Source organism: Chiloscyllium punctatum, chromosome 3, assembly GCF_047496795.1.
Source record: "Chiloscyllium punctatum isolate Juve2018m chromosome 3, sChiPun1.3, whole genome shotgun sequence".
NCBI classification, from domain to species: domain Eukaryota; kingdom Metazoa; phylum Chordata; class Chondrichthyes; order Orectolobiformes; family Hemiscylliidae; genus Chiloscyllium; species Chiloscyllium punctatum.
In genome coordinates this window covers 52261120-52273662 of record NC_092741.1, presented here as the reverse complement: position 1 = coordinate 52273662, position 12543 = coordinate 52261120, and the positions used below count along the sequence as shown (strand labels likewise).

General features: G+C 40.3%; 1 protein-coding gene across 7 annotated transcripts in view; it reads left to right on the top strand.

Moving 5' to 3' along the window:
- The window catches only part of cep162 (centrosomal protein 162), a 122136-nt gene that overhangs the window by 53717 nt on the left and 55876 nt on the right, over positions 1-12543 (top strand). The gene's annotated exons all lie outside the window — the stretch shown is intronic.

The following is a 12543-nucleotide window of genomic DNA, read 5'->3' as shown; positions in this document are numbered from 1 at the left end:
AAATAGCATGTAAAGGGAAGGACGTCCTGCTGCAAATTTAAAGGCATTAGTACTGCACCTGGAGTATTGCATACAATTTTAGTCCCCAGAGGAGGAATGTAGTTGCTTTTGCAGACAGTTCAGAGGATGTTCACTACATTGATTCCAGAGAAGACAGCTTTGTGTTATGAGGAGAGAGTGAGCAGTTTAGCCCTACACTCTCTGGTGTTTATAAAAATGAGAAGAGTTCTAATTGAGGTATATGAGATGTTAAATGTGATTGAAAAAAAGGACATAGGATGTTTTCATTGTGGGGCAATCTAGAATGAGAGGTCATAGTTGGGGAATCAGATGTAGTATATTTAAATCAGAGATGAGAAGAAATTACTTCTCTCAAAAGGTCATGAGTCTGTGGAATTCACTATCCTAGAGTGCACTAGATCCTGGGACATTGTGTAAGTTTAAGGAGATAAGATAGTTTTTAATGTTATAGACAGCAGGCAAGAAAGTGGGGTTGAGGCAGAGATGAGATCTGCCATGATGGTATCAAATGGCAGAGCAGGATCGATGGGCTGAATTGCCTACTCCTGCTCCTAGTTCTTATGTTTTTAGAAAACCTGTTAATGGTGAGGTGTAAATTTGCAGTGAGGATGATGAAAAGGACACTTGGTACAATGACACCACATCATTTAACACTAGTCTTCACTGAAATGGTGTCCCTGGTGGTTACGTTGATGAGGACCTCATCTTGTATGTCACTGTGGAGTGTGAACTGCAGAGAATGAAAACTAGGTCCACATTACAGAAGAGGAGATACTGGAGGTGTTGAAACACCACATTTGGAGTACTGTGTAGAATTCTGGTCACCCTGCTGTAGGAAGGATGTTATTAAACTGGAAAGGTTGCAAAAAAAAGATTTACAAGAATTTTACCAAGGCTGTAAGTTTTGAAAGGAGAGTCTGAATAGGCTGGGACTTCTCCCCTTGGCATAAATAAGGTGAGTAGCCAAATTCTTTTCCCCACTGTAGAGGAGTCCCTAACTAGAGAGCATAGGTTTAAGGTACAATTGGAAAAATTTAAAAGGGACCTGAGGGGCAACATTTTCATACAAAGGGTGGTACATATATGGAACGAGCTGCCAGAGGAAGTGGTAGAGGTGGGTACAATTACAACAATTAAAGACAATTCGACAGGGACATGGATAGGAAAGGTTTAGAGGGATATGGGCCAAATGCAGGAAAATGGACCAATTCAGTTTAGGAAGCCTATTCAGCACGGACGAGCTGTGCCGAAATGCCTGTTTTGTGCTGTACGACACTATGGCAAATGATTTTGACATATTTCTGACAGCCAGATTTGAGAAGAATTTGAACAAGTCGGTTCTGTTATGTCTTACAAAGCTCAAACTTCCTCTCCAATTACTGTTTAATTGTACAAATCTGTTTATTTACTATTTTCAGTTAATTTAAATTTCATAATTTCCACTTTTGTCGGTTGTTACCATTTTTGGGGGAAATTGCTAAACTCTGCCCAGTTGTTTCTTTTCAATTTTCTTTCCTTTCTCTCTATTTTTACTTGCGTAGTTTATACTTTTGTCTATATACAATATTTATTTTGAATATCTATATATTTAATTATTTCTAATTTCTACAAAATTTGCCTTTTAAAGTCTGATACCCTGCTCCAGAACATACAGAAGAACTAGGAGCAGGAATGGGCCACCTGGCTCTTTTGAGTTGCTCAGCCATTTAATAAGATCATGGCTGATCTTTTCATGGCCTTGGCGTCACTTACCTGCCCTTTCACCGTAACCCTTAATTCCTTTTATTGTTAAAAAAAATGTATCTTAGCTTTACTGAAGTAGCATCAACTACTTCACTAGGCAGGGAATTCCAAAGATTCACAACCCTCTGGGTAAAGAAGTTCCTTCTCAATTCAGTGCAACATCTGCTCCTCCTAATTTTAAGGCTGTGCCCCCTTGCCCTAGTTTCACCTGCCAGTGGAAACTGTTGTGGAGAAAATATAGAGAACTATCAGGAGATGCAGAGAGTTCTTCAAGAAGTAGATCTTTTATTTGCAAACAAAAAACCCTGACCCTGAGAAAGCAGATTCTCGAATGCCCACGAATCTCAGGGTCCGTAGATTTTGATATTTTTTTTATCGTGTTTCTGTTAGCTTATCAACATGTCTAACTATATTAATCAAAGTACCTCACTCTAGCTACACAATAAACCAGTGATGTTAGTTCCCATTATCTCTTTAGTTGTACATTCTACTTAATGTAATTCTAATGTCACGGTTAGATATTTATTGCTAACTGTGCTACAGTGATCTTCAATTCCAGACTAACTTGGCATGATAGATATTTAGCTATTCCACCGGTTACAATAGTCTCCTATCTCAAGCTGACTCTTTACAACAATTAATTAGATAATTTATTGTCATGTCCCAAATATTTATTGTCCCAATCCTGTCATAATAACACTTAGCAGAGAAACTTGCTTTATTATTTGTGTTATCTCATCTCGCCATAGTGACCTGTCAGCCTTAACCTTACTCTGCTAATTGGTATAAGAATGTTACACTGTGGTTATCCTATCCTGCCTTCCACAGAACACAGATTGCCAGTGGTCTTCATGCTTTAACCCTTCCCGTGCTTTCATGTTCTTTATTTTCCATAAAACATCCTCTCTATGTCAAACTCATCTATTCCCTTTGTAATGTTTCTATAAGATTTCCCCCCTCATTCTTCTAAATTCCAATGAATATAATCCCAGTCTACTCTATCTCTCTTCATAAAGCAACCCTCACAACTCAGGAATCAACTTAATGAACCTCCTTTGCAGCCCCTCATGTACCAGTACATCCTTTCTTACGTAAGGAGAACAGAACTGCATGCAGTACTCAAGGTGAAGCCTCACCAACACCTTGTACAGCTATAACATAACCTCCCTGCTTTTGAACTCAATCCCTTTAGCAATGAAGGACAAAATTCCATTTGCCTTCCTGATTACCTGTTTTATCTGCAGACCAACCTTCTGTGATTCACGCACAAAGACACCAAAGTCCCTCTGCATATCAGCATTATGCAATTTTTACCATTCAAGTAATAGTCCTTTTTACTGTTACTCCTTCACATTAATGGCTTCACATTAATTAACATTGCATTCCATCCACCAGACCATTGCCCCTTAGGGGCAAGAGACCTAAGGGGCAACTTAAATTATCTATGTTCCTCTGCAGAGTTTCACAGCCCTCTGCACACTTGGCTCTGCCATTCATCTTGGTGTCATCACATGGTCCCCAACTCCAAATCATCAATGTCAATTGTGAATAATTGTGGTCCCAACACTGATCCCTGAGGCACACCACTAGTTACTGATTGCCAACCAGAATAGCACACATTTATTGCCACTCTTTGCTTCCTGTTAGTCAACCAATCCTCTATTCATGCTAACAGATAAATGAGAGGTGCTGCATTTTGGGAAAGCAGGACTTATACACTGAATGGTAAGGTGCTAGAGAGTGTTGCTGAACAAAGAGACCTTGGAGTGCAGGTTCATAGCTCCTTGAAAGTGGAGTCGCAGGTAGATAGGATAGTGAAGAAGGCGTTTGGTAGCTTTCCTTTATTGGTCAGAGTATTGAGTACAGGAGTTGGGAGGTCATGTTGCGGCTGTACAGGACATTGGTTAGGCCACTATTGGAATATTGCGTGCAATTCTGGTCTCCTTCCTATCGGAAAGATGTTGTGAAACTTGAAAGGGTTCAGAAAAGATTTACAAGGATGTTGGAGGATCTGAGCTACAGGGACAGGCTGAACAGGCTGGGGCTGTTTTCCCTGGAGCATCGGAGGCTGAGGGGTAACCTTATAGAGGTTTCAAAATTATGAGGGGCATAGATAGGATAAATATACAAAGTCTTTTCCTTGGGATCGGGGAGTCCAGAACTAGAGGGCATAGGTTTAGGGTGAGAGGGAAAAGATATAAGAGAGACCTAAGGGGCAACCTTTTCACGCAGAGGGTGGTATGTGTATGGAATGAGCTGCCAGAGGATGTGGTGGAGGCTGATAAAATTGCAACATTTAAGAGGCATTTGGATGGGTATATGAATAGGAAGGGTTTGAAGGGATATGGGCCGGGTGCTGGCAGGTAGGACTAGATTGGGTTGGGATATCTGATCGGCATGGCCAGATTGGATCGAAGGGTCTGTTTCCATGCTGTACATCTCTATGACTCTAATACTTTACCCTGTAATGCCATGCATCTTTTCTTACATAGCAGTCTCTTGAGCAGCACCGTGTCGAAGGCCTTTCCGAAATCTAGGTCCACCACATCTACTGGGTGCCCGTTGTCCACTGTGCTCATAATGTCTTCACAGAATTCCAAAAGATCAGTTAAGCATGACCTGCCCTTATTGAACCTATGCTGGTCTGCCCAATAGGACAATTTCTATCTAGATGCCTTGCTATTTCTTCCTTGATAATAGATTCGAGCATCTTCCCCAATAGGTCTTTAATTTGCCACCTTTTGTCTACCTCCCATTTTAAATAGTGGTGTCACGTTTGCTCTTTTCCAATCTGCTGAAACTGCTCTAGAGTCCAGTGAATTTTGGAAACTTACCACAAGTGTGCTTGCTATTTCTCCCACCATCTCTCTTAGTACTCTGTGATACATTCCGTCAGGGCCAGAAGATTTGTCTATCCTTAGCTCGATTATCTTGCCCAACACTGACTCTTCTGTGATAATTGATGATTTGGAGATGCCAGTGGGATGAACAAAGTTTAAAAAATCACACAACAGCAGGTTATAGTCCAACAGGTTTATTTGGAAGCACTAGCTTTCTGAGCACTGCTCCTGCAACCACCTGAGTTTCCAAATAAACCTGTTAAACTATAACCTGGTGTTGTGAAATTTTTAATTCTGTGATGATAATTGGTTGTTTCAAGTTCCTCACCTATCTTTGTCTCTCTGTCAATTACTGGCATGTTATCCATGTCCTCCACTGTGAAGACCAACACAAAGTACCTCTTCAGTGCTTCGGCCATTTCATCATATCCCGTGACTAAATACCCTTCTCGTCCTCGAAAGGACAAATGTTTACTTTAGTCACTCTGTTTTATATATTAATTGAAAATTTTGCTATCTGTCTTTATATTCTATGCTAGTTTTTTCTCATGTTCGATCTTACTTTTCTTTATAGCTCTTTTTATGGCTGTCTGTTGACCTTTAAAGCTTTCCCAATCTTCTAGTTTCCCACTAACCTTGGCCACTTTGTGTGCCTTCTCTTTCAATTTGATAGCCTTCTTTATTTCCTTAGACACCCATGGCTGATTACCCCTTTTCTTACAGTCCTTCCTTTTCACTGGAATAAACTTTTGCTGAGCACTTTGAAAAATTGCTTTGTAAGTCCTACACTGCTCTTCAACTCTCCAACCATAAAGTATTTGTTTCCAGTCTACTTTAGCCAACTCCTTTCTCTTCCTATTGTAGTCCTATAATCTAGATTAACCAATAAACTTAATTTAGTTGTGCTTCTGTTTCTAGTTGCTGTCTGAATACTCTATTATACGTTTGCTTGAGAAATGTGAACTTCACCAGCTTATCATGAATTGCTAGTTTTCTTTTCTGGGAATGTGATGATGGGCTGTCATTTTACAAGTGTGCAAAATACTTCAGTAGGGGCAGTTCAGAATTAACCATATTAATGTGTGGGACTGAAATCGTAGGTCAGACCATGTGAGAACATCAAGGTGCAATTCTTAAATGACATTCCAAAAAAAACTTATGTTGTTATGATATTCCCACAGCTTTGTGGTCACTAGCTGATTATTTCCAGAATTTTAAATTCTCAAACTATCTTGGTAGCATTTGAACTCATTTTGGATGTAGGTTTGCTCGCTGAGCTGGAAGGTTCATTTCCAGACATTTTGTTACTCTACTGTGTGGGCGGCATGGTGGCACAGTGGTTAGCACTGCTGCCTCACAGCACCAGAGACCCGGGTTCAATTCCCGCCTCAGGCGACTGACTGTGTGGAGTTTGCACGTTCTCCCCGTGTCTGCGTGGGTTTCCTCCGGGTGCTCCGGTTTCCTCCGACAGTCACAAAGATGTGCAGGTCAGGTGAATTGGCCATGCTAAATTGCCCATAGTGTTAGGTAAGGGGTAAATGTAGGGGTATGGGTGGGTTGCGCTTCGGCGGGTCGGTGTGGACTTGTTGGGCCGAAGGCCTGTTCCCACACTGTAATATAATCTAATCTAATCAGTAACATCTTCAGTGGGCCTCAGGTGAAGCAATGCTGAAAATTCCTGCTTTCTATTTATATGTTTGGCTTGGTGATGTCATTCCACTGAAGATGTTACATAGTGGGGTAACAAAACATCTAGAAATGAACCTTCCAGCTCAACGAGCAAATCTACATCTAAAACCTCAACCTGAGCTATAAATCTTCTCAAATTTGAACTCCTGTTATTTTAGTTGTTAGCAATTGACTCTGGAATGTTCGTCCAGTAGCGTAACCTCAGCATTACTGTATTTACACTTGCAGAAATCATATCTTCTAGAACCTTTGGCATCTGAAGACCAAATTTTAAAAATAGTGCTTCTAATGGGAGTTCAGTCAGTGAAAGCATATACAGGTTGTTCTGCTGAATTGGGGACACTGTTTCTAAAATGGGAAATTTTAAAATGTGTTGGCTGTAAAGTGACTACATCATCAACACTTTAAGTGCTATTTCTAAGGGGTGATTTTTCTGCAATGTGAGGTAACACAAGACCATAACTATCATGTTATAGAAGAACTGACTGAGAAAAAAAGTATGGTCTCCACAATTGTGTATAGTGTAAAGGAAGAACTAGCATATAGTGCTTATGGTGTATTAATATGTCCTATTGAGTACATTGAAATAGATCTACTGTTTCCAAATAGTGCAGTTGTTATAATGGGTTAATATATTCACTTGTAAACAGGGAATCTTGGGAGTGCCCCTTTCTATTTCCAATGACTGCTAATGTTGGATGAAGTCAAAAATCACAAGACACCGGGTTATAGTCCAACAAGTTTATTTGAAACCGCAAGCTTTCAGTGTGTCCCACTCCTTCCTTTGGCAACTTCCTAATGCCAACTTAGTTTCATAAAATCAACCCTATTGAATTTAAAACTAGAACAATGAAATTGTATCACATTCATTTGATTCTAGTGCATCACTCCCATTAAATATCTATGTCTTCCTAGTTTATGTTGAATTGATTTGAAAGTGCTGTAACCCAAATGTTAACATTCATGCCTTACTCAGAGCAGGCCAAGTTGTTAATTTGTTCGCTACAAATCTATTCATGAACTCCCATTATTTAACTTGCTTCTTTTCCTCAAATAACAATATACTTTCCTTAATTTTCAACATTTCATTGCCAGCTAAAACTACTCCCACTGCTTTTCTGTACTTTGTGAATAATTCATGCACTTCAATTAGAAAGTGTTCTCATCTCCTAGGGTGAATACATGTTTCAGCAACTTGTACATCAATTTTCTGCTGCTAAATATTCATTTTAATTCATCTCATGAATACTTTAACCATTTGCATGTAGTTAGTTACAAGCAATCTGTAATTTGTTTCTCAGATGCAGTGGTCAATTACTGCTTTATTTTTGTGGCCTACGAGTGGAAATTTCCTTTCTTTGGCGATGGTGAGGAGGGGAAATAATTGAGCCAATTGCTCTAGAGAGAAAAACACCCTCTTTTTTTTTAACCATCTCAGTAATGAAATACCAATTGAGAAGTGTCATGGGTGACTTGCCAGAAGTTAAGTGGTCACTTAATAGCTTTAACTCATTGCTTTCCCGATCACCTGCCTCCCCATTGGGAAAGATGGCTGGCTAATTTCCCAACTGGGACACTAAGGCAGTCTGCTTGCCAAATTGGACATGACACAATTGCCCCAATTTCGGGAAAATCAAAGGCACAGAAGGGAGAAATAGGATGACCCCCAACTTGCAAGAAGAAATAAAATGTGTAGTTCTTACTGCTAGATCACCCAAGGAGTAGGCATCCAGAGTGGATTTTAGGAGCCAGAAGCTGATTGGCAAGCTGAGCCAACAGAAATTGTTGACCAATGTCATCACTTGTAGAATGAGGTACTCACCCTCACTGTTATTGAGCTGATTGGCAGACCATTCAGTGAGTTATCTCAGCTGTGGAACTGGTGTTTTACACGCTGCCTAATCCCTAAACCTCTCAGTTTCAAAAATAAATCACAATTTTTGCTTCCTTTTTCTTTAATTAGCTTCCCACCTCTCCCATTTCTCTCTGTTAGCTTGGTTCAGTTAATGGTGATCCCAGTTCTTGGATTGAATTGAAGTCCCAGTATGTGACCTAAGTTAGGCTGTGGGAATGCTGTATTGTGACAGGCAGAGCCCTTCAAATGGATGGTTGAATCAAACTATTGAAAAGATTGAAACAAAGCCATGGAGATTCTTAGCGCTAGGAATAAGTGCTGCCATTATGTTGGAAAAAATTCTCGAACTAACAACTTCCAAGAACTGATTAACTGATATTGCTTGTGTGATTTAGTTTGTTAATCATTAAGTAATAACAACATGATTACCTTGAATTACATCTGTGCATTTGCATGCTTTTAGTGAAAAAAAAGAAATTGTTGAGATTGTAATGAAAAGAAAGCTTTACTTTTAAGAGACTTAGTTTTGTGTTGCTGAAATTAAGATACATTTTGTTAAAGCTTTTTGTCTTGTACCTTTTCAGACGATTCATAAGTTTAGCAAATTAAGGTGCAAACAAAATTTTTATTGCATAAGTGGAGTCATAGAGATATACAGCATGGAAACAGACCCTTCGGTCCAACCCGTCCCTGCCAACCAGATATCCCAACCCAATCTAGTAACACCTGTCAGCACCCGGCTCATATCCCTCCAAACCCTTCCCATTCATATACCCATCCAAATGCCACTTAAATGTTGCAATTGTACCAGTCTCCACCACTTCCTCTGGCAGCTCATTCCATACCCATACCACCCTTTGTGTGAAAAAGTTGCCCCTTAGGTCTCTTTTATATCTTTCCCCTCTCACGCTAAACCTATGCCCTCTAGTTCTGGACTCTCCAACCCCAGGGAAAAGACTTTGCCTATTTACCCTATCCATGCCTCTGATAATTTTGTAAACCTCCATAAGGTCACCCCTCAGCCTCCGACGCTGCAGGGAAAACAGCCCCAGTCTGTTCAGCCTGTCCCTGTAGCTCAGATCCTCCAACCCTGGCAACATCCTTGTAACTCTTTGAGACCAAATTGCACGCAATATTCCAACAGTGGCTTAACCAATGTCTTGTACAGCCGCAACATAATCTCCCAACTCCTGTACTCAATATTCTGACCAATAAAGGAAAGCATACCAAACACCTTCTTCACTATCCTATCTAATTGTGACTCCGCTTTCAAGGAGTTATGAATCTGCACTCCAAGGTCTTTTTGTTCAGCAACCCTCCTTAGAACCTTACCACTAAGTGTATAGGTCCTGCTAATATTTGCTTTCCCAAAATGCAGCACCTAGCATTTATCTGAATTAAACTCCATCTGCCACTTCTCAGCCATTGGCCCATCTGGTCAAGACCCTGTTGTAATCTGAGGTAACCCTCTTTGCTGTCCACTACACCTCCAATTTTGGTGTCATCTGCAAACTTACTAACTGTACCTCTTATGCTTGCATCCAAATCATTTATGCAAATGACAAAAAGTAGAGGACCCAGCGCTGATCCTTGTGGCACTCCACTGGTCACAGGCATCCAGTTTGAAAAACAACCCTCCACCACCACCCTCTGTCTTCTACCTTTGAGCCATTTCTGTATCCAAATGGCTAGTTCTCCCTGTATTCCATAAGATCTAACCTTGCTCATCAGTCTGCCATGGGGACCCTTGTCGAACACCTTATTGAAGTCCAGATAGATCATATCTACCATTCTGCCCTCATCAATCCTCTTTGTTACTTCTTCAAAAAACTCAATCAAGTTTGTGAGCCATGATTTCCCACACACAAAGCCATGTTGACTATCCCTAATGAGTCCTTGCCTTTCCAAATACATGTACATTCTGTCCCTCAGGAATCCCTCTAACAACTTGCCCACCACTGAGGTCAGGCTCACCAGTCTATAGTTCCTTGGCTTGTCTTTACCACCCTTCTTAAACAGTGGCACCCCGTTTGCCATCCTCCAGTCTTCCGGCACCTCACCTGTGATTATCGATGATACAAATATTTCAGCAAGTGGCCCAGCAATCACTTCTCTAGCTTCCCAAAGAGTTCTAGGGTGCACCTGATCAGGTCCTGGGGATTAATCCACCTTTAACCGTTTCAAGACATCCAGCACTTCCTCCTCTGTAATCTGGACATTTTGCAAGATGTCACCATCTATTTCCCTACAATCTATTATCTTCCATATCCTTTTCCACAGTAAATACTGATGCAATATACTCATTTAGTATCTCCCCTGAATGATTGGCAAGTAGATTCTGATTAGTAGAGGCTGCATGAAGAATCAACCAGTTAACAATAAATTACATTTTACTGTTAAGATTTGTTTAAATTTTAAACCAGGCAAGTTGCCTCTGATTGACCAAGGCATTACACTGAGAAATGAGCCAGAGAATGGCTGTCACCTATTTTGTTGTGTTGAAATAGGTGCAGTGTATGAACATGTTCTTTTGGTCTGCAAAGAACATGGCACTGTGCATTAATTATGTCTAAAATTATAAAAGCATATATCTTACTTTAAATTAATGTCATTATACATAGGACTCTGAAAAGAAAGACTGTCCTGACATCTCTGTCATTAGAATACTAAAAAACTACTACAACAAAATGTCATTTAGGAATTCAGAAAAGCAAAGCATGGCTACAAGCTAACCATTCAGATATCCTTTTAAATATCCAGATTTCTAAATAATGGATTAGTAATTATGCCAATGTATTTCCTGTTGATGAGATGGGTTTTTTTCTGCATAATCGGGCAGTTTGCACATTCACAGACAGAAGAATTTAGATTATTCATGAAACGCTGGTATTTTCTACAGTTCCAACTTCAATTAGTTGCAAAATTACATCTGAGTAATGCCGGAATAGAAATTAAACCACAGCTACATTATTACTGGCTGTGATCTAACCTGGTGCTCATTTTGAACTTCATGTTAGAACATAGAACATAGAACAATACAGCACAGAACAGGCCCTTCGGCCCATGATGTTGTGCCGAACTTCTAACCTAGATTAAGCACCCATCTATGTACCTATCCAAATGCCGCTTAAAGGTCGCCAATGATTCTGACTCTACCACTCCCACGGGCAGCGCATTCTATGCCCCCACCACTCTCTGGGTAAAGAACCCACCCCTGACATCTCCCCTATACCTTCCACCCTTCACCTTAAATTTATGTCCCCTTGTAACACTCTGTTGTACCCGGGGAAAAAGTTTCTGACTGTCTACTCTATCTATTCCTCTGATCATCTTATAAACCTCTATCAAGTCACCCCTCATCCTTCGCCGTTCCAGCGAGCAAAGGCCAAGAACTCTCAACCTATCCTCGTACGACCTACTCTCCATTCCAGGCAACATCCTGGTAAATCTTCTCTGCACCCTCTCCAAAGCTTCCACATCTTTCCTAAAGTGAGGCGACCAGAACTGCACACAGTACTCCAACTGTGGCCTAACATGTTATTCTATCATGTTATTCATGATAGAGTTCAATTTATTTATCATGTCAATTCCTTTCAATCAGGGCAATGAAAATGTTAAAATGCTGGAAATCTTAAAAAAAACACATAGTATTGACTTGCACTTTGCAAGATTGGCAGTTCCAATCTTCACTCACTCAGGATTATTTAGCAACTGTTGCCCAATCACCGAATCACATCTAATGTTGGACATTGGGTTATGGAAGCACTGGTGCATAATAATTAGATTGACAACCAATTTAGAATTGTCAGTTGGGTTGTAATGTGGCATATTTGTGCTTCTTGGTTGTTGTCAGAACTGGAGGGTTTGAGTTCTAGGGAGAGGCTGAATAGGCTGGGGCTTTATTCCATGGAGCATCAGAGCCCGAAAGGTGACTTTATAGACATTAATAAACTCATGAGAGTCATGGATAAGGTGAAAAGCCAAGATCTTTTCCCTAGGGTGGGGAAGTACAAAACTAGAGGGCATAGGTTGAGGTGAGACAGGAAAGATTTGAAAAGGACTAGAGATGTACCTTTTCACATTTGAGGGTGGTGGTGTATGAAACAAACTGCCAAAGGAAGTGGTGGAAATGTACGGTTACACCATTTAAAAGGCATCTGGATAGGTATAAGAATAGGAAGGGTTTAGAGTGATATGGGCCAAATGCTGGGAAATGAGACTAGGTCTAGTTGAGATGTCTAGTCAGTGTGGACGAGTTAGACTGATGGGTGTGTTTCTGTGCTCTGACTCTATAGCCACAATAATCTTTGTAATACTTCAAAATATTGTTTGCGTATTTCCAGACTCCTCAGCTGAAGTGATATAACAACATTACTCTCAAAGTAATACAAAATC